Raw genomic sequence first — 19,983 nt, 5'->3', positions numbered from 1 at the left:
ATAAAGAACGATAAATGATGATGATCAGATAAAAGAATTTCAGAGCAGGAACACGGAAGTGGGATACTTATTGTTGATGTCAAGATCAAGGATTTGACCCTCTCTGGTCTGTCGCTGAGGTGGAGTAGAGAAGAAGGTGATGGCAATTAAGTAGATTGATGGCCTAGGAAGTAAGGATACCTGAGGGAATATTAATATCAGAGTAGGAGATGGGGAGAAAAATATGTGAGCCAGGAGGAAAGAATACCTTCGGAGTAGGTAGACAGGAGGTACCAGAATCATGATTGGGTGACAAATTTGGATTGAATGAACCTCAAAAGAAGAGGGGTCAGAGAGTGTGGTAAAGGAAGAGTCTGAAAGTAGTAATGGGGAGCAAGGAGTATTCTCACCCTCCCCCCCACATTCAGTGGATTGGGGCTGCGGGGGATGAATGAAAGTATAACCAGTATTGCAAAGGGAGCGGCAGGGCTCAGTGAGATCCTGAAAATGGAGAGAGTGGGAAAGGAAAAGGTTTAAGATAAAAGCAAGTTTATGGAACAGGCATTCCAGACAGCACAGTGGAAGATGGCAGCATGAGTGAAGAGTGCAGGTACTGGAGATGTCTAGGGGACAGATACAATTATAAGAGATGTCAGTACACAAATAGAACCAAAGATGACTCAGGTTCCTAGGGGACTGGAAGGACAGTGGTACCATCAATAAAACAGGGAAGCAGGTAGGAAGGTCAGGTTTAGGGAGGAGATGATGAGCTCAATTTTAAACACACTGAGGTGGAGAAGCCAAGTGAGGCTGTCCAGCAAACAGCTAGAGACATGGGAAGAGTTCTTAAGAGAAAGCTGGGCTAGATTCATGGATTTAGGAGGCATCTGAATGTACAGCAATGGAAAAAGTTGCTGAGGAAGGTGCTGTAGAAGCGAAGAAGGACAGAGGCAAAGTCTTGGGAGACACCCATATTTAAGGAGTAGGGAGGTGAAGATGAACCAGCCAAGGAAAATCAAATAGAGGAGAGATGCAGGAGAAACAGGGGGCAGCGGTGCCAAGGAAACCAGGAGAGGCTCAGCGGGAGGGAAGTGCCAATGCTGCAGAAGGGTCAAGGAGAATGAGGACCGAAGACAACACCACTGCATCTGGAGATGGAGAAGTCCCTGGTGACCTTCTAGAACGCCCTTGTAGTATAGTGGTGGCACTGAGGAGCAAACAGATGAGGAGGAAGTTTAAAAAAAGGAAAAAAAAAATGGAGGGAAAAAAAATAAAGGGTAGAAATTGCTTTCTAAGAGTTTGCTAATGAAAGGGAAGAAAAGTATAGAGTAATGAATAGCCTGAGAGGGGACGGGGGACACAGGTGAGCAGAGTGGAGGAGGTGGGACAGAAACAGAGAGCAACTAGGAATGAAAATAAGCCCGAAGGGAAGCTCCCAGCATCAGCCTTTGTGACAGAGCACAGAGCAAAGCTGGCCGAAGGTCCCATTTTCCTCCAGAAAATAGAAGAAAGGAAGTTTAGCACAATGCCTGACGCATAGTGATTGGTTGCTGATGGAGACTAGCCCTGGGGTCTGAAGGTGGGAGGAGAAAAAGCAGAACAGCGGCTGTGGGCAAAAAAAGTGACAGTTTCAGTGACATACATATAAAAAACACGGCCCGGCAGCAAGGACCCAGCTGGAATTAGATGAGGTCCTGAGCAATGGTGGCAGAGCGGGCCGGGAGGGAGCACAGGGGAGCAAATTGACTACAACCCCTTCTGCTGTGGGTCCAGACGTCTGTGCAAAAGCAAGCTCAGGGCAGGCTAGAACTGATCGCAGGGCAGCAACGTAGATAACTACAGATTTTTTCAAAGGCTTGATCTGAAGCATCTTCCCTGAGTGTGAGGATTAGGACACAGGGCAGGGGCTTGTGATTTCACTGGTCTAAGAAAGTCTCAGGCGAGGAGACTTTCCGCAGTGCGATTCAGCACCATCACACCTAAGTCTTCTCTGGAACGTGCCCAGGGCCATGCAGAGAACACATATCAGTGGCTGTCCCAGATCTTTAAGTAAAGTGACAAACCTGTTCAATTTTCTGCTTTAATGAAGAGCTAGTCCCCACCACCTAGTGGCAGCATCCCTAAATTACAGAAGCACCCCTGAGAGGTGCTTCTCTCCAAAACACCTTTTGGTGCTATGGTTACAAAACCATGACCAGAAGGAGTCAGGCAGTGAGAGGGGAACAGCATTCTGTCCTTGCAGATAACACAGGATGGCAGGATGAACAACAAAGCCGAGATCCTAAAAGACCTTGACATAGGCTGAACATGGGGCTGGATTGAATTAAAATGAAACTTAGTAAGGACAAATATAATTTTACAGTGGGATTAAAAAAAAAACAACTTTATAACACAAGATCAGTTGATTAAATAAGCGTTTTTTTAAACACCTACTATGTTCCAGGCTTTGTGATGTGTGCTGGAGATAAAAAGACAAAACTAAATAGCCCTCATCCCCAAGGAGCTGTCAAATATAAGATGGGGGACTCACGGTTGGACAATAATCTACCAAAAAAAGATCTGGGGGTTTTGGTGGACCACAAGCTTGATAGTCATGCTATGAAAACTAAGAAGAGTAATGCAGTTTGGGCTACATTAAAAAGAGCATCGCTTCCATTCTGTCTGAGTCAGACCACGTCTGGAATCTTGCGTTTGATTCTAAGCACCATGGCCAAAGGAAGAAATTGAGTGAAAGTTCCTATATGTGTTACCTCCCATTTTAAAACATGATCTCCTTGAAAGCTGAGATTCTCTGCTTTTCTGTTTGTATCCTCAGTGTTTATCACAGTGGTTTGCATACAATAAATGCTTAATAAATGCATTTTTATCCTTTAAAAAAGAAGACATTAATAAATTTGAGAGCATCCAGATGAGAGTGAGCAAGATGGTGAAGGGTCTTGAGTTCATGTTACGTGACAATTACATGAAGGAAATCGGGTTATTTAGATTAGAGAAGAGAGGATTTGGGGGGACCTGTAATCATTGTCTTCAAGCATTTGAAGGGCTAGCAAATGGAAGAGAGACGCCTGGCCCTAGAGATAAGCAAAAAGCAATAGGAAAAAGGTGCAAATGGCTGATTTAGAGCTGAGGGCAAGAAAGGCTTTCTAACAATGTGACTTATACTAAAGTGGAGAGGGCTACCTCGGATAGAATGGGTTTCCCCTCAGTGGAGAGTTGGAGGCAAAGACTAGATGACCATCTAGTAGGGATGTGGTAGAAAAAACTCTTTTTCAGGTGCCAATTGGACTAGCTGGGCTTTGAGGTCTCTTCTAGATCTGAAATTCTCTGATTCTAAAAGCTAAGCCCCTCATCACCAACTAGTCTGGTGTCCCCCTACCCCACCCCAGACCAAGGGTGTCAAACCCAAATAGAAATGGTGACCACTCAATATACATAAGGCTCCCTGAAGGCAGTAGATCGACTTAGAAAACTAGGTATTAACATTATCTGTGTTCTACTGCACTTTTATTTGTTTTGTTAACTGTTTCCCAATTGCATGTTCATTGGGCTCTGCGGAGTGGTATGGGTCTTGTGTTTGACACCTCTGCCCTAGATTGTGAAACCTATTTAAACTCTCCCACCCAATATTGCACAGAAAAGCATTCGCTTCAATAGGCATAGTAGGAATGCACATTCTTCATAGTCATGGACACAAGCCCAGGTGGGGGCACCCCCTGCCCTTTCAGGTGGATCCCAACCTGGGAGCCACTGCCCTCCCCAGCCAAAGATGGTGCTGCCTGGTGGGATGCGTGAACAGCAAACCTTCTCATGCCGAGAATCTGGTCATTATTGTCACATTATTGTTTTCCGTTACTGCCGTCTGCCAGCTGGTATGAGTGACAGCCCAGGCTACATTCTACAAATGCACAAAAAGTTAAAAGAGTCTAATGTTTGCGTGTGTATTTGTGGAAAGAGTTATCCCTACAGGACAAGAGCCAGGTGAGGGCCAAAGTTAATCATAATTCCTCCCTTGGAAACCAAAAGCGGATAAAAAGTACTTAGCAAACTCACCTGGTCTGGCAACAGCGACAGGAATGGCCTGAGGGTTGGGAGAGTTGGGTTCCTGTTTCCACTCCTACCACTGGCTCGCTGTGTGACCCTGGGCAAGTCACTTACTATCTCTGAGCCTCAATGTCCTCATCTGTCAAGGTAAGCAGTTGGAGAGATGATTTATTTCCGAGGTCACTTTCAGCTCTGACATCTTAGGTTCGAAAATTCCAAGTTCTGAAGTTTCCTCCATCTTTGACATTGTGTGTTCTAAAGTCCCTTCAAGCCCTAAATTTCTATAATCTCTAGTTCCTTCCTTCCTAGTTCCTTCATTAGTCAATCAACTAGCATTCATTAAGCATTTCCTAGGAGAGGAAAAAAAAGGGGCAAAATACCCAGTTCTTGCTCAAGGAGATTACAGTCTAATGAGGGAGATAAAGGATAAATGGGAGTAGTCTCCGAGGGAAGGCAGTAAGATTATTCATTAGACTTGAAGAAAGCCAGGGGGAAGCTTCTTTACCTGAAGGAAGATAATGATGGTGTCAAAAGGTAGAGGAGGTAGTACATTCCTGACATAAGGCACAGCCTTTGCAAAAGCATGGCGGCAAGAAATGGGATGGCAAGTTTGGAGAACCAGTAGGAAGCTTTGGCAGAAAGCTTATGTGAAAGGTGTTTTATGAAAGAAAACTGGAAAGGTAGGAGGGAACCAGACATTGAGGGCTTCCTGAAAGGATCATGGGGAGGTCCAACTGAGATAAGACATTGGAAAATGCTCCCTAAATGTTGGCCTCTCTTATCATCATTGCCTCCTCATGGCACACAGGCTACCATGGGCTCACAAAGGCTATATACCAAGAGAACAAGCGTTCTGGCAGGTCTTAGGTCAAGCTGCAAAGGCTTCTGGAAACAGGCTCATCAATGGACTGTGTGTGTCTGTGTGTGTGTGTGACCACATAGATCCTTGAAATCAATCGGTGAAAAGTAACCACCTCATCTCTGTACCAGCTTACACTTTCCAATGCATGTTCCTATCTCTCATGCTATTCGACTTTCACAAGGGAGGGAGAGAGGATGGGCATTATTGTTCCCATTTTACAGATGGAGAAGCTGAGGCCCAGAACAGGAAGTGCCCAAGATCACAAAGCTAGCCAAGGAGGCAGCCAACCTAGACCTCCTCGTCTTGGCTCTCACTCCGGAACCCCAGACCCTATGTTGCAGCCCCTTCCTGTCTCACTCCACCAGGCCTCTTCTGGGAGCGGTTTCTTTTAGACATTGGCTACAACTCTAGAGAGGCAGAGGCGGAGGCAGCTGTCATAGAAAGTATGTGTTCCAAGGCTCGGCTGGATCCCAAGCACCCAGGGCTTCCGGCAGGAAGTCGGTGGGCAGAGGAAGGCGATTCCTCCGGCCTAGCAGGAACAGATGCTCGGCCTCCTCTTGGGCCTTGGCTGTTGGGCAGAGGGGAGGGGCCTAGAGCCTGATACTCACATAGCCCAACCCCTCCATCTCCATGGCCAAGCAGAAACCAGCACTAGCTTCCTTCCTGAGCCCGGACAAGCAAGATCTGGGAGGGCACCAGCCGACCCCACATCAACCTGCCACAGGAACACTCAGTGCTCCCCTGTGTCTTGGGGGCTGGCCAGCCTAAGGGCAGGCCTTTCCCCTTCTATGAGTCTGAATTCTTAGTGAGGCAGCTTACTGCTAGTTCTCAGACTTGACTTTCAAATTTGCACCTAGCTAACAAATCCTCTCTCTGGGCACCAGTTTCCTGGCCTGTGAAATGAAAGGGTAGAACAAAATGGTCTCTCAGGTCTATTCTAAGATTCTGCCCTTCTCTGATCACTGGTCTTCTCAGACTCCTCCCAGCTCTGACAGTCTGTGTTCTAAGGTCCCTCCCAGCTCTGACATTCTGGGTTCCAAGGCTCCTCCCAGCTCTGACAGTCTGTGTCCTAAGGGCCCTCCCAGCTCTGACATCCTGTGTTCTAAGGCCCTCCCAGGCCTGACATCCTGTGTTCTAAGGCCCTCCCAGCTCTGACAGTCTGGGTTCTAAGGCTCCTCCCAGCTCTGACAGTCTGGGTTCTAAGGATCTTTCTATCTCTTGACATGCCATGTTCTAAGGATCTACCTCTGATGTTCCATGTTCTGAGGCCCATCTCACACAAGATGCTCTCTCCTATCTCCATGCCTTTTCACAAGCTACTTCCCAATTCTGGAATATACCCTCTCCTCACCCCAGCCTTTTTGGGACGTCCCCCTGGCTTCCCTCAATCATCCTCTTCTACATGAAACTTTTCCTGATCCACCCATCCCTGAGCATCCTCTCCCCCTCCCCAAACTACCCTGCATTTATTTTGAATATATTTTTGCCTACTTAAATATGCCCGTGTCGTCTCATTAGGATGTAAGCTCTGCGGGAGTGGACGGTGCTGCTTTATTTTTGAATCTCCAGAATTAAGCTCAGTGCCAGACACCAGATACAAAGATAAAGCAACCGTCCCTTGGCTCAGAGCTTACACCCTAGTGAGACAAGGTGCACATGTCAATGGATGGATTGATCTGATTCACAGAAAGCTTACAGACACTAAGAAGCAAATGGCAACGCTTGGACAAAATGTGCTGGTTTTCACCTTTGTCCCACCAGTAGAAAGAACTCTGAATTCACTCAGTCAGGGAACCTGAATTCTCTGCTGTGGAAGAGTGACCTTGGGCAAGTCTCTGGGTTTCCTCATTCGTCCAACGAGAGGCTTGGACTACATGATCTCCAAGCTTACTTCCAGGACTAAATCAATCAATTAGTAAATATTTTATTAAGTACCCACCCTGGGTGGTGCTGGGAGCCTAGACAAAAAATTAGACAACCCTTCTGCTTACTATATCCATGCTTCGCAGAAGTAGGCCCAGAATTAGCACACAATAAATATCAGTTAAAGAGAAACCGTGAAGGAGGTTGAGTGAGTACTAGCAGCTAGGGGTGGGGGAGGGGCCAGAAAAGGCTTCCAGTAGAAGCAGCCTTGAGCTACCCCACCACACACACACACCCAGGAGGCGGATCTTAGTGTGGAGAGAATGGCTTCTATGGATCCAGTGTTCTGCAAACAAAAGGTGCTGAAATCAGCATCAAACCCCAAGCCCTGTCCCTTCTACCAATTCAGCCCCAGCCCTGCCGGCTAAGGGCCTGCACCTTGACCCCATGGCCACCAGAGGGAGCCCAGGCTCCTAGGGAAAAAAAACCATTCCACTTGGCCTGCATCTCTCTCCGCAGGGCTGGAATGGTGGCCAACGGCGAGAGACGAGGTCCAGTTTCTAGCAGCTGCAGCAACGGGTCAGGCTGTGGGCAGGGTGTGTCTGTGAGAAGACACTCTCCTTAAACGAACTCAGCTTGGCACAGAGGAGAGAAGTGACCCTCCCTTAGGCATAGTGAGAGCTACACCCTGGGCAAGCCCCCAGTCAAGAAAGACCCAGGGGTTGCTTGGCCCTCCCAGCCTTCGGCCACATCCCTTAGAATTCATTCAAACATTTAATGAGAGTCCTCAGTGTGCAAAGCAATGTGCTGGGTGCTGAGGAGAACACAGAGTTTAGAAATGACACAAGACAGTCACTACAGTCACAAAATTGTCCTAATGGTGGCAGAGTACATTGAGGAAGGGCTCTTAAGCCCCATAAGGCCGTTCAAAGTTGTCCTCTCGGGTTTCTGTGCCCCATGCCCTCAGACTTAGCTGCCCCATCTTATTCCTTCCAGCCCCTTTTCTCATGCAAACCAATGCCACCTGGAAGTATCTGAGTTATAGTGTAAAAAGGGCAGTGCCCATTTGGGATCATGGTATGGCTCTGATCTTTGTTCTTCCACCAACCTACTAGAATGCAGGCAAGGCACTTTCCTTCTCCAGGCCTGTTTCCTCACCTGCAACATTTAGGGGACTGCCCCCCCCCCAAAAAAAAGCCAGAAGAAAATGCCCCTTCCCCTTCCTTTTTTGCAGAGGTGAGAGACTGTGGTTGTGGAAGACTGCATATACAGTCAGATTCAGGTGATGAGATGGTTAGTTTGGTTGAACTATTTTTTTTCCTACATTTTCTTTTAGTTGATAAGTATTTATGAAGCACTAACTATGTGCCAGGCACCTTGATAAACACTAGAGATACAGAGAAAGCCAAAAGACAGGCCCTGATCTTCAGGAGCTCAAAGTCTAATGGGGAAGGAAGACTGCAAATAATTATGTACAAACAAACTATAGATAGGATAAATTGTAGATAATCAACAGAAAGCAGGCACTAAATTAAGGGGAACCAACTCCAAAGTCCTCTGCTCTAGTCCATATTGAATAGTGATTCATTCTCCAATATCTTAACCTCCCCGCCCCCAAATCGTCATATCGAGCTCTGGCTAGGAGACCTTCAAAAACAGGAGGGAACTTGCTGTCTCTTGAGGCAACTTAATCACCCCTTTAGAAAGTTCTAGTTCTTAGGCAGTCTTTCCATCTGCCTCTCTCCAATTCAGCTCTGGGGCCAAACAGAACAAATTCAATCTTACTTCCATATGAAAGTTAGTCAAATATGAGGAGACAATCTCTCCGCCCCTCTTGCCCAAGTCTCCCCTTTCCCAGGCCTCCCTTTCCCTGGAAGGGTCTCCTTCTGGTCCCATCCCCATTCTGGCTGACCTCCCACCCCCACAGGTTCTCCAGTTAGTCTGACCTTCCTCTCATGCAGCACCCAGAACGGAACATAACCCCCTCCAGACACAGTCAGGCTTTCAGAGGACAGCCAGACAGACCAGCACGGCTCCCTCTGTTCTGGACATAGGTTGCTATGCTTCTCTTCGTGGAATGTCTGGGACCTCAAACAAGTCGCCGGCCCTTACAAGAGACCCTGTAGGGAATGATGGGCTGAAGCTTGGGAAACCCTGTGAGCTTCATTAATCAGTTTTTCCTGCAGTCCAGCAGTGCGCAGTTATACCTTCCACATCCGACTTTCCCCATCGTGGTTTCAATACATCGGGGTCACATGAGAAACTAAATGGGAACTTGGGGGGAGTTTTGCAGAAGCCATAGACAACATAGAAAAAGTTTAGAAACTCGGAAATGTGTAATGTATGTATAGTATTGTATAATATCAATATATTTTATCTTTTAATACCATAATAATTCAGACTTTTCTGGAGGGTGGTTCTATCTGATAAGCCTCCAAGAAGAAGAGGGGGTGCTGAGCTCCTAACACCCTCTCCTTGCAATGTAAGGAATGGGGCTGAGGGTTTGGAGTGGACAAGGCAACTTGTCTCCTCACCCCACCTGCCCTCAGGAGATCGATAGCAATTCCTCCTCTTCCTCTGTCTTCTGCTTACATTTCCCAACTAATTTCTGCTTCCTGTTTCTACAATACTCTCTAGTCTATCAGCCAATAAGGGCCTACTATGTGTCAGTATAGAGCCAATATGCAAACAACTATATAAAACCACGCTATCTACTGGATAAGTAGGAAATAGTCAACAGAGGGAAAACACTAGCCATAAGGGGGATCAGGAAAGCCTTCCCACAGGTGCTCGGCTTTGTCACGTTCAAACACTACTAGGCAGCTCCTCTTAATAGCTACCTGGGCAACAACACAGAGCTCCCAGGCATGGATGTCTTTGATGGGACCCAGAAGTCCCCAGACCACACCCTGCCATCCAAGGAAAAACGGAAAACAGACAAGTCTCCTAAAAAGCACCTCAATATATGCACTCGAATATAATGTAATCCTCATTCATTCAACAAACATTTATTAAACACTTCCTGTATGCAAAACACCTAAAGTACAAAGCTTCTTTGCCCAGTCCAAAGGGGAAAAAGCAGAGGCAGAGAATCTGCCTCTCCTAGGATTCTCCATATGGGGAAGGGAAAAAAGGGAGTGCCCATTGTACCTGGAATCCAGCAGGCAGTTAATGTTTGCTTAAATGAATTGGAAGACAAAACCAGGCAAAACCTGTCTTTCACAGCAATACAGGAATAGGGAACCTTTTTTTTTAAAGCCTAAGGCCCCTAACAAACAGAGAGATCAATCAACAAAGCAAAATATCAACCAAATCAACCCCAAAAGTAAAAACAACTTAGTATAATCCTATAATTTCACTGAAGTGGGAAAGTCCCAGCATAGAACCTCGCTGTGAGTGAAATAGTCTGGTGACTCATCTCTAACAGCCTGAGGCTCTGACTGCCCCTTGGTCACACAATCTAGATCCCCAGACAGGACTTAAGCCCTCTGGCCACCACAATATTCTGCCACCTTGCAAGCCATCCTTCTCCTAATGCAGCCCAACATGGCGGTCAGTACCACTGATGATGATTCATGTGGAGCTTGCAATCCACCAAAACTTTCAGTTCACTTACAGACAAACAGCAATCTAACCAGACTTCTCTCTTGTCTTGTACTTATGAAAGCATTGTTTAAACCCACAGTGAAGACCTTATTAAATGTCATTTAATATAATTAATAATTAAATGTCATTTCTATTAAATGTCATTTCATTCAAGCTGGAGAAGATGTAGTGAAACAGTAGTTCCAGCTCTGAAATTCTATGATTGGGTGAGGGAGGAGAGGTGAGGCTGGAGGCTCACTGAGCTGGGAGCATCTCTGTCCAGCTCCTATGCCTTTGGAGATGTCCAAGATTAATATACAACCAGATCCACATCGGCTCAAACAGTCTTGCAGCTGGACTGCCCCACTCAGAGCCAGCCTAGATGCCCTCACATCCACACCCATACCCACACAAACGCATCACCCTCATTCTTACCTGGGGAGTGGAAAACTCAAGTCAAAAAGCATGTGAGGAGGTGGGGATTGGGGAAGGGGGAGAAATAATAACAACGATGAGGATGATGATGGTAGCTAACATCAATATCATGCTTACTATGTGCGAGGCACTGTGCTAAGTGCTTTATCTCATTTGATCTTCACAACAACCCTGAGGGGGAGGTGCTATGATTATCATCCCCACTTTACCAAGGAGGAAATTGAGGCAAATATAACTTAAATGACTTGCTCAAGATCACACAACTAGTAAGGTAGAGAACAGGTTGCCCTGTAGTAGACCTTTCTGCAAGTGCCTGGACTGGGACAGGGGTCCTTAACCTTGGACTTAGGGGAGGTCTCCATGAACTTGTGTTTAAAATTTTTAACAACTATTTCAATATAATTGGTTTCCATAGTAACCCTATGTATTTTATTTTATACATTTAAAAACATAAGGAGTCCCTAGGCTTTACCAGACTGCCAAAGTTGTCTATGACACAAAAAAAAGTCAAGATCCCTACAGGGTCATTAGGGTCCCTTCCATCTCTAACATGCTGTGGTTCTACAAATATTTGAGAAGTAAGGTTACAATGAGCCCCCAGAGTGGCTGTGACAAGGAAAAGAAGCAACCCAAGGGTGGGGCTGGGAGGGGCTAGAAGGGAGGGACATTCTCCAAGGCAAGTGAGGATTACAGCTAGCATACTGTGGTAGAAAGAACACTCCACTTGGAGATGGGGGTCTGAATTCTGACTCTGACACTTATTACCTGTGTAATCACAGCCAAGTCAAGCCTCTTATCCTCTCTGAGCCTCAGTTTCTTTATAATACCATTAACACTGGACTACCTAGAAAACCCTTTTACACACTGTCCAGTACAATATATATGAGACTAGAGCTGTTAATGTGAGTTAAGTTCCAGGAGCCTTCACCCCCAGTTACCACCAGATGGGGGAGCCAAGCTTCTTTCCCCAGCTGCCTTGAGTCATTGCCCAGGTATCCAAACTCTCCATCCACATACCCCAGCCCCACCACTTTAGTATAAATAAAAAAACAATTTAAAAGGCTCTCTCCTGGAACTGGCCTTTGGGGACAGCCCCGAGAGTGTTGCCCATTTAGGGATCTCTTTCTTCCCAAGCTCTTGCCCCCAGTCCCAGTTGGCTTGGCCCACCCTGGCTACATTAGGCTGGACCTCCTTCCTGTGGTTGATGCCTAGGAATGTCTAGAATAGAACAGACTCGAGACTGTGCCTTCTGCCCCAGCACAACTCCCATGATTCATGTCCTGTTTCCAGCTGAGACAAAGAAGAAGGGGGAGGTCCTTCTCGGTTTTCTTCTTAGTAGTCCCCTCCTGGTGACAGGCCTTATGCCTTTGGCTGCCTTCTCATCCTAAAATGTATCCCCAGCTTGCTCTACACTGACCTCCTGCTCTACCACCTTCTGGGCTTTTCCCATTTGGTCTCTGGAGGTAAGAAAATGTGTCATTCCTTTCACCCAGAGTTCATGAGTGAAAATTATGAAGAGGCAGATTTCAGCTCCATATAAGGAAAAGTTTCCTTGCTAAGACTGAGAGATGTCCAAAAGTGCAATGGATTGTCTTGGGAGGGATTAAGTTCAACATATCCATATCTTTTGCCCCATGTAGTTTCATTTATGATTTCTCGAAATATAGCGCTGGAAAATCAGGCTTTGATAAAGCCCATTAGAATTCAAATGGAGCTACTTGACTATGCCTAAAATTCAAATCACCTGGCTCTCACCAGTTGGCCAATAATTAGTCCCAGCTAGGTTTTGATGGCTCAGAGTGAGTGTAAATAGCAATTGTTTCTGTTCTAGCCAGGGTCTTGCCCAACCAGGTTGATTTTTTTTTTTTAGCAGGTAAAAGAGGTCTTTTGGGGGGGGGGGGGCTTATTTCTTATGTAGCCTTAATCACTGAATGGGCGTTGCCTCAGACAAACTGAGACCTGGGAAATACCTTAGCTTAAAAAGGCCAGGGTCTCCCACTGCATCAGGAGCCATCTCCAGTCATCCCAATCTATATCTTGCCACTGGACCCAGATGGCTCTGAAGGAGAAAATGAAGTTGGTGACTTTGCACAGCCCTCCCTCACTTAAATCCAATTCACTTACAAATCAAGACATCGCCTTCCTGATGTCATTGGTCCTCTTCAAGAAGGAAAGCAAACAAGACTAGACTGTTAGACAAAATTACCTCCAAGGTCATCCTTCCTTTCCAGATGAGAACCTGTGAGCCTCTATTTCTCTGTACCCACCATGACAATTAGTATTTGCCTAGAAAAGCATCACAGAGCTAGCTGGAAGGGTCTTTGACCATTCTCTGGTACAAACCCTCCTGCTCAGAGCTCAAATCTTTGCCACTCTCCTTGATGGTGGTCACCTAACAAAACCTCCAATTACAAGGAACTCACTACCAACAGGAACCATATTATTCAAAATAAAAATTGGGACAGATCGTCTGACAAAGGATATTCCTTTTGCAAGCCCTCAGTGAAAGTAAAACTTATTTTTCTTGAAATCTGGGCCATTCCAGGAAATCTAGGGCATAGAGTCTCAGAGTTACTACCTCCTGAGACAGCCCAACCATTTCACTACTGGACAGTTCTAATCATTATCAAGTTTTTCCAGCCAATGAGCCAAAATCCACTTCCCTGGTTTCCAGCCATGTGAACTAGTGTGTTATCTATGACTACAAAGAGTAAGACTAATCCTTTCACATAACAGTCCTACAAATATTAGACAATACCCATTCTTGTCCCTGATAAGTCCTTTCTAGGCTAAACCTTCCCATTTTGATCAAAGACCTGAGTTCAAATCTAGCCTCAGACACTTACTGTGTCACCCTGGGTAAGTCACTTAACTTCTGTTTGCCTTAGTTTCCTCATCTATAAAAATGGGGATAATAACAGCACCTCCCTCCCAGGGTTGTTGTGAAGGTCAAATAAGAGAATAATCATAAAGTGATTAGCACAGTGCCTGGTACATAGTAAATGCTATATAGATGTTAGCTATCATTATAAAACATCTATAGACCCTGGACGGCCTCCTCTGAACACACTGTAGTTTGCCAACATCACTCCGAAACTGCAGCCCCAGAACTCAGCACAGAAGCCCAGGTGAGGTCTGGCCAGGATTAATGCAATTAGGCAATCATACTACATTTATACTAATGAAGAGTCACACTGCATCATTTTTTTGGCTACCACATCACGATTTGAACTGCCTTAGAGTGAGCTACAACCTGGGTGTCCCTTAGATATCAAAAGGGGTTATAGCAGCACTTTTCTTAGTGGCTGAAGACTGGAAACAAAATAGTGTGCATCAACTAGAGGGGCACTGAGCCCATTATGGTCCATGAACAGAATGGAATATTGGCGTGCTATCAGGAACAATGAATGTACTGAGAAACACTGGCAGATCTGGATGGACCAATGCAGAGTGAGGAAATCAGAAGCAGGAGGACAGTATCCAGTACAGAATGACAAAGCCGAGAACAAGAACCAAATCACACAAAGATCAACAATGGACCGAGGCTAAATTCTGTCTCAGGAGAGAGGAGATGGACTCCAGGGAAAGGTACAGAATGTGGCACTTACTTCTGATACCATTCTGGAAGGTTCTGTTTCAAGAAGTCAGTCAACAAGCTAAGCACTCAGAGTACAAATACAAACAGAAAGACAATCCAGTCTGTCCTCAAGGAGCTTACATTCTAATAGAAGGAGACATCCCTGGTGTCATTCCCTAGGGAAGGAAGTCTAAGGGATTGAGGGAGGGGGACATCCTGGGCAAAGTTTTTGCTGTGGCTGGAGATCTGGTGGCTGGAGGTCCGTACACTGTTCTCAGGGGTGGGTTTTCAAATGAAAGTAAAACCTCTCAGCATTTTTCACATGAATTGCTCTTATTCTGGATCTCCTCTATTTTGTCTCTATGCAGTTGATTTTTTTTTAATCTACAGATGGGACTTTAATTTATCTCCATCAAATGTCACGTTATTGCCTCCCAATCTTGTTGATTCTTGACAATACTAGAAACTGCTTCAGTTTTACTTCCTCTTCAAATTTAAAGCCTTCTACCTTCAGCTAAGTGTCAGTTCAAAGTGTGGAATAGGACAGGGATATTCCCTAGGGAATGCCACCAGGGAGGTTTCCTCCAGGTTGACCCATCATGTCCCCGGATATTATCCTGAGGGGCTTTTTATCAAACACCTGGCCCAAATCAAGAGACACCCTGACAAAGACATTTCCCTAGGTCTTTGAATTCAACAAATGAAAATTTAGTGCTTACTATGTGCATGACTCTATTAGAAGCTGGGAATATAAAGATTTTCAAAGTAACAGTCCCTGTTCATAAAGAGTTTCCAAACTAACATTCTAACAAGACTTGTCACTAATGAGCCTATCTAGAATCATAGAAAACAACTCTTTCTTCTCCTAAGTGCTCATAAATCACCTATTTTATAATCAAGCATGGAATTTTGCTAGGGATTTATCTCAGTCCATCTGGCTACAGCAAAATATGTTGCTATGTGTCATGCAGACAGATACTCCATGATGGGAATCAAAATCAAGACAATTCTACTATACAGAGATGAGAAAGACAGAGAGATGAGGTAGGGAAGGAAGGAAGGGAAAGGGAAGGGAGATACAGAGGAAGGGAGAGAGCCAGAACTACTGCTTTCAGGAAGTTTTCTACTCTTCCCCAACACAGTCCCTTGGAGTTCAGCTTTGGTTCTGATTCAAGGACCCCAAATGCAATCCTGACTTCAAAGAAACCCAGTGAATGACTGAGGAGAGGAGGCAGGGGAGAGGTTCTCTCCTGTTATGGATCCTTTCTGTCCAACCACTTCTAAGACAGAGACACCAGCTCCTTGGAGGAAACTACTTCCCAAAAGGCAGTCAGAAAGACCCTTTCTCTGGTTTCTTCCAAGATCTCCCCCATCTTCTGCCTCGGGGGAAGGGGGGGTGTCAATCAATCAATAAACAAATATTTATTAAGCACCTACTATGTGCTGGTCACAGCTCTGCGTTGGCTGTGCTGAGGGATGAAGAATCAAAATCACAGAATGTCAGTGCTGGAAGGGACCTCAGAACACAGAATGTTAGAATTAGAAGGGATCTTAGAAATCACCACAACTGGTTGTCCAACTGGTTGTAAGATTACAGGATGCATAGCTGAAAGGAGCATTAGATAACCTTCTCCTGGGGGGGGGGGGGGGGAGGGCATGACTAGAGTCATATGGTAGTTGTCCTTCATTCTTGAAGAGGACCAATGATGTGACGATGTCAGGGTCAAGGTACAGTGTGTCCAACTGCAGCTGATCAGAGCAATACAAGCTTGGAAGACTCTACTACAGGTCATACACAAATAGTCCATATTTAGAGTCGTATAGGTAGCAAGAAGCCAAGCCAATACTCAAACACAGGGCTTCTGACCCTAGGTGCAAGTGATCCTTCCACTACATACCGATGGTTCCCAGCGTGCCAGCCACGGACAATGCCAATGGTCTAGAACAATGGCGGTCCCATTTCTTCTCTCAAGCCTATTTCCTTGGCTGTAACCAACCATTACTCAGAAGGGACTCTGCTAAGTAACATTGTTCTCTCACAGGAGGCTGGTCAGAAGGACTAGTTATGACTTGTCAAATGTATTTAAAAAACAAAACAAAACAAAACTTCAACAAACTAATGTGCTCAATGCTGCCTCAACAGAAAGGCACTCAGAAGCCAGAGAAAGAGATTTGTGAGAAGCACCCTTCATTCTACCGGTTTGTCCAGGTCTCATCATGCTTTGCACACTTACCATCTAGGTCATCTAATTTCCCTGGAGCTGTGCATAGAAGGTTCCTCTGCCTGCTCCTAGCAGCTAGTTGGGGCAAACTTAATCGTTATTTCCAAGGATGACTGACTCTTGACTTGAAATGAGCCACAAAGGATGAGGGAAAGGGAAGGGTGGGAAAGAAAAAAAGGGGAGCCACAGTGAGCAAAGAAGGAATCACACCCCTGCACATTGGTCCAAAAGGCAACATTACAGAGAAAACTCCCAAGGGGATCAGGGGAACAATCCCCCAAAGACTGAACAGAGCAAGTTATAATAATCCAGATCTCACTCCTGACATCGGGAGAATTTAGCTAAGCTCCAAGAAGGCTGCAGGGTAAATAGCAGTCAAAGGACCATAGATTTCAAACTGGAAAGGCACATGAAGCCCATTGGGTTCCAAGCCCCTCAGTTTAAAGGAAGGTGAGGCATTAAAGGTTAAATGACTGGCCCAGGATCACACAGCTAATAGCTGAAGGAAGCAAGATTTGAAACCAGATTATCCTGACCCCAAGTTCAGTGCTCTATGTACCACATCAAGCTAGAAGGGGTGTGGCTTTAGGAAGCAATAAGATCATGTGACCTAGAAGGGTTCTATCTTGGAGATAATCTAATTTAATATCCTCATTTTATGGATGAAGACACTGAGGACCAGAGAGGTGTTGTTAACCAGTGAGAAAAAGCAATGGGTTTGGAGTCGGAGGACCTGAATTTCAATTTTGATTCTGCAACTTACTACCTGTAAAACTTTGGGCTTCAATTTCTTTGGTAAAATGAAAGGAAAGGACTAGATGACCTCTAAGCTCCTTCTAGCTCTAAAACTATAATACTATGATACCATTAAGTGACTAAGGTAATAAAAAGAGGTATGAGAGGCATTAAAAATAACAGATATGGAATTTGAACTTAGGCCCTCAAGCTCCAAGTCTTGTGCCTTTCTATCAACCAAAGGATTAAGAGCTGGAAGAAACCTCTCCCAAGTCACATTACAGACCATCCACTTCAACTCCTTCATTTTCCAAAGAGGAAATTGAAGCCTAGGTTAGATGACTTACCTAACATCATCATCATCAGTAACATTTCTATAGCACCTACTGTGTGCCAGGCACTGCGCTAAGTACCTTACAAATATTATTTCATTTGATCCTCACAACAACCCTGCAAGGTAGGTGCTGTTATTATCTCCATTTTACAGTTGAGGGAAGCTGAGGCAAACAGAGGTTAAGTGACTTGCCCAGGGTCCCACAGTTAAGTATCTGAACCAGATTTAGATGCAGGTCTTTCTGACTCCAGGCATTCTATCCACTGTACCGCCTAGTTGCCCCATATTTGGTCACAAATCTAGAGTCAGATCCTGGAATTACAGAGGAACACCCCAGTGCTCTTTCCTCAAAACCACCCTAGTCCAGAACTCACTATTTGACAAAAATTGCTGGGAAATCTGAAAAGTAGTTTGGCAGAAACTAGTTATAGACCAACATCTCACATCATATACCAAGTTAAGTTCAAAATGGGTACATGATTTGGACATAAAGGGTAATAGCATAAGCAAATTAGGGGAGTGTGGGGAAAAATTACCTGTCAGATCCATGGATAAGGGAAGAATTTATGACCAAACAAGAGATAGAGATCATTATGGGATATAAAATGGATAATTTTAATGACATGAAATTAAAAAGATCTTGCACAACAAAAGCAGTGCAGCCAAGATTAGAATGAAAGCAGAAAACTAGGGGAAAAAATTTTATAGCAACTTTCTCTGACAAATGCCTCATTTCTCAAATATAGAGAGAACCGGGTCAAATTTATAAGAGTACAAGTCATTCCCCAATTGATAAATAGCCAAAGGATATGAACAGGCAGTTTTCAGGAGAAGAAATCAAAGCTATCTATAGTCACATGGAAAAATGCTCTAAATCACTATTAATTAAAGAAATGCAAATTAAAACAATTCTGAGGTGCTGCCTCACACCTACTAGATTGGTTATTATGACAGGAAAGTAAAATGGCAGATGCTGGAGGGGATGTGGAAAAATTGAGGCATTAATGTACTGTTGGTAGACTTGTGAACTGATCCAACCATTCTGGAGAATAATCTGGAATTATGCCCAAAGGGCTATAAAACTGTTCATACCCTTTGAGGGTCAAAGGGTATGACCCCGTGAAACCACTGTTGTTCAGTCACGTCCAACTCTTCCATTTGGGATTCTCTTTTTTCTTTTTCTATTTTTGGTGAGGTAATTAGGGTTAAGTGACTTGCCCAGAGTCACACAGCTAGTAAGTATTATGTGTCTGAAGCCGGATTTGAACTCAGGACCTCCTGACTCCAGAGCTGGTGCTCTATCCACTGAACCATCTAGCTGTCTTACCAATACCACTACTAGGTCTATCCCAAAGAGAACAAAGACAAAGGAAAAGAACCTATCTGTACAAAAATATTTAAAGCAGCTCTTTTTGTGGTGGCAAAGAATTGGAAATTGAGGGGATGTCCATCAGTTGGGGAATGGGGCTAAACAAGTTGAGGTATATGAATGTAATGGAATACTATTGTGCTGTAAGAAATGATGAGGGGCAGCTAGGTGGCGCAGTGGATAAAGCACTGGCCCTGAAGTCAGGAGGACCTGAGTTCAAATCCGGCCTCAGACCAAACACTTGAGACTTACTAGCTGTGTGACCCTGGGCAAGTCACTTAACCCCAGTTGCCTTTTAAAAAAAAAAAAAGAAAAAGAAAGAAAGAAATGATGAGCAGGATGATTTCAGAAAAACCTGCAAAGACTTACATGAACTGATGCAATGCGAAGTGAGCAGAACCAGGAGAACACTGTAACAGTAACAGCAATGCTGTACGATGATCAACAGTGAATGACTTAGCTATTGTGATCCAAGACAATTCGAAAGGACTTAAGATGAAAAAGTGCTCTCCAGAGAAAGAACAGACAGAGTCTGAATGCAGATGGATGCATGCTTTTTTTTTTTAACTTTATTTTTCTTGTATTTTTTTGGTCTGGTTTTGTTTTTTGCAACATGGCTAATACAGTTTGCATAACTGCACATGTATAATCTATATCAAATTGTTTGCCTTCTCAAGGAGGGGGGAACTCAAAAGTTTTCAAAATGAATGTTAAACTTTTTTACATATAATTGAGAAATATTTAACAAAATAAAAATACATTGGGGAAAAAAAGAAAAATAACTAATAATTTTTTTAAACCACCCTTGTCCTAGGGAAGATTCAAATGTATCCCAACTTCTACATCTGGAAAACAAGGCTAATATTTCCCCTCACCCTTGCCCCATAAAATTGTGGTGAAGACCAAGTGGAATAATGTATGTCAAATGTTCTATAAACTACAAAGTACTCTTCAAATCCAAGGCTACATCCGCATCATTAT

General features: G+C 44.6%; 1 protein-coding gene across 2 annotated transcripts in view; it reads right to left on the bottom strand.

Moving 5' to 3' along the window:
* Positions 1-19,983, bottom strand: part of LUZP1 (leucine zipper protein 1) — an 80,927-nt gene that overhangs the window by 11,424 nt on the left and 49,520 nt on the right. The window contains exon 2 of one of the 2 annotated variants that reach the window (XM_027841397.1): positions 4,030-4,159. The exons of the other annotated variant lie outside the window; for it this stretch is intronic. The gene's annotated coding sequence lies outside the window, so the exon portion shown is untranslated. The remainder of the gene's footprint in view (positions 1-4,029; positions 4,160-19,983) is intronic. 2 annotated transcript variants of the gene reach the window in all.

The sequence above is a fragment of the Vombatus ursinus genome, unplaced genomic scaffold (assembly GCF_900497805.2).
Source record: "Vombatus ursinus unplaced genomic scaffold, bare-nosed wombat genome assembly UNPS02014859.1, whole genome shotgun sequence".
NCBI lineage: Eukaryota > Metazoa > Chordata > Mammalia > Diprotodontia > Vombatidae > Vombatus > Vombatus ursinus.
This window is presented reverse-complemented; position numbering and strand designations above follow the sequence as displayed.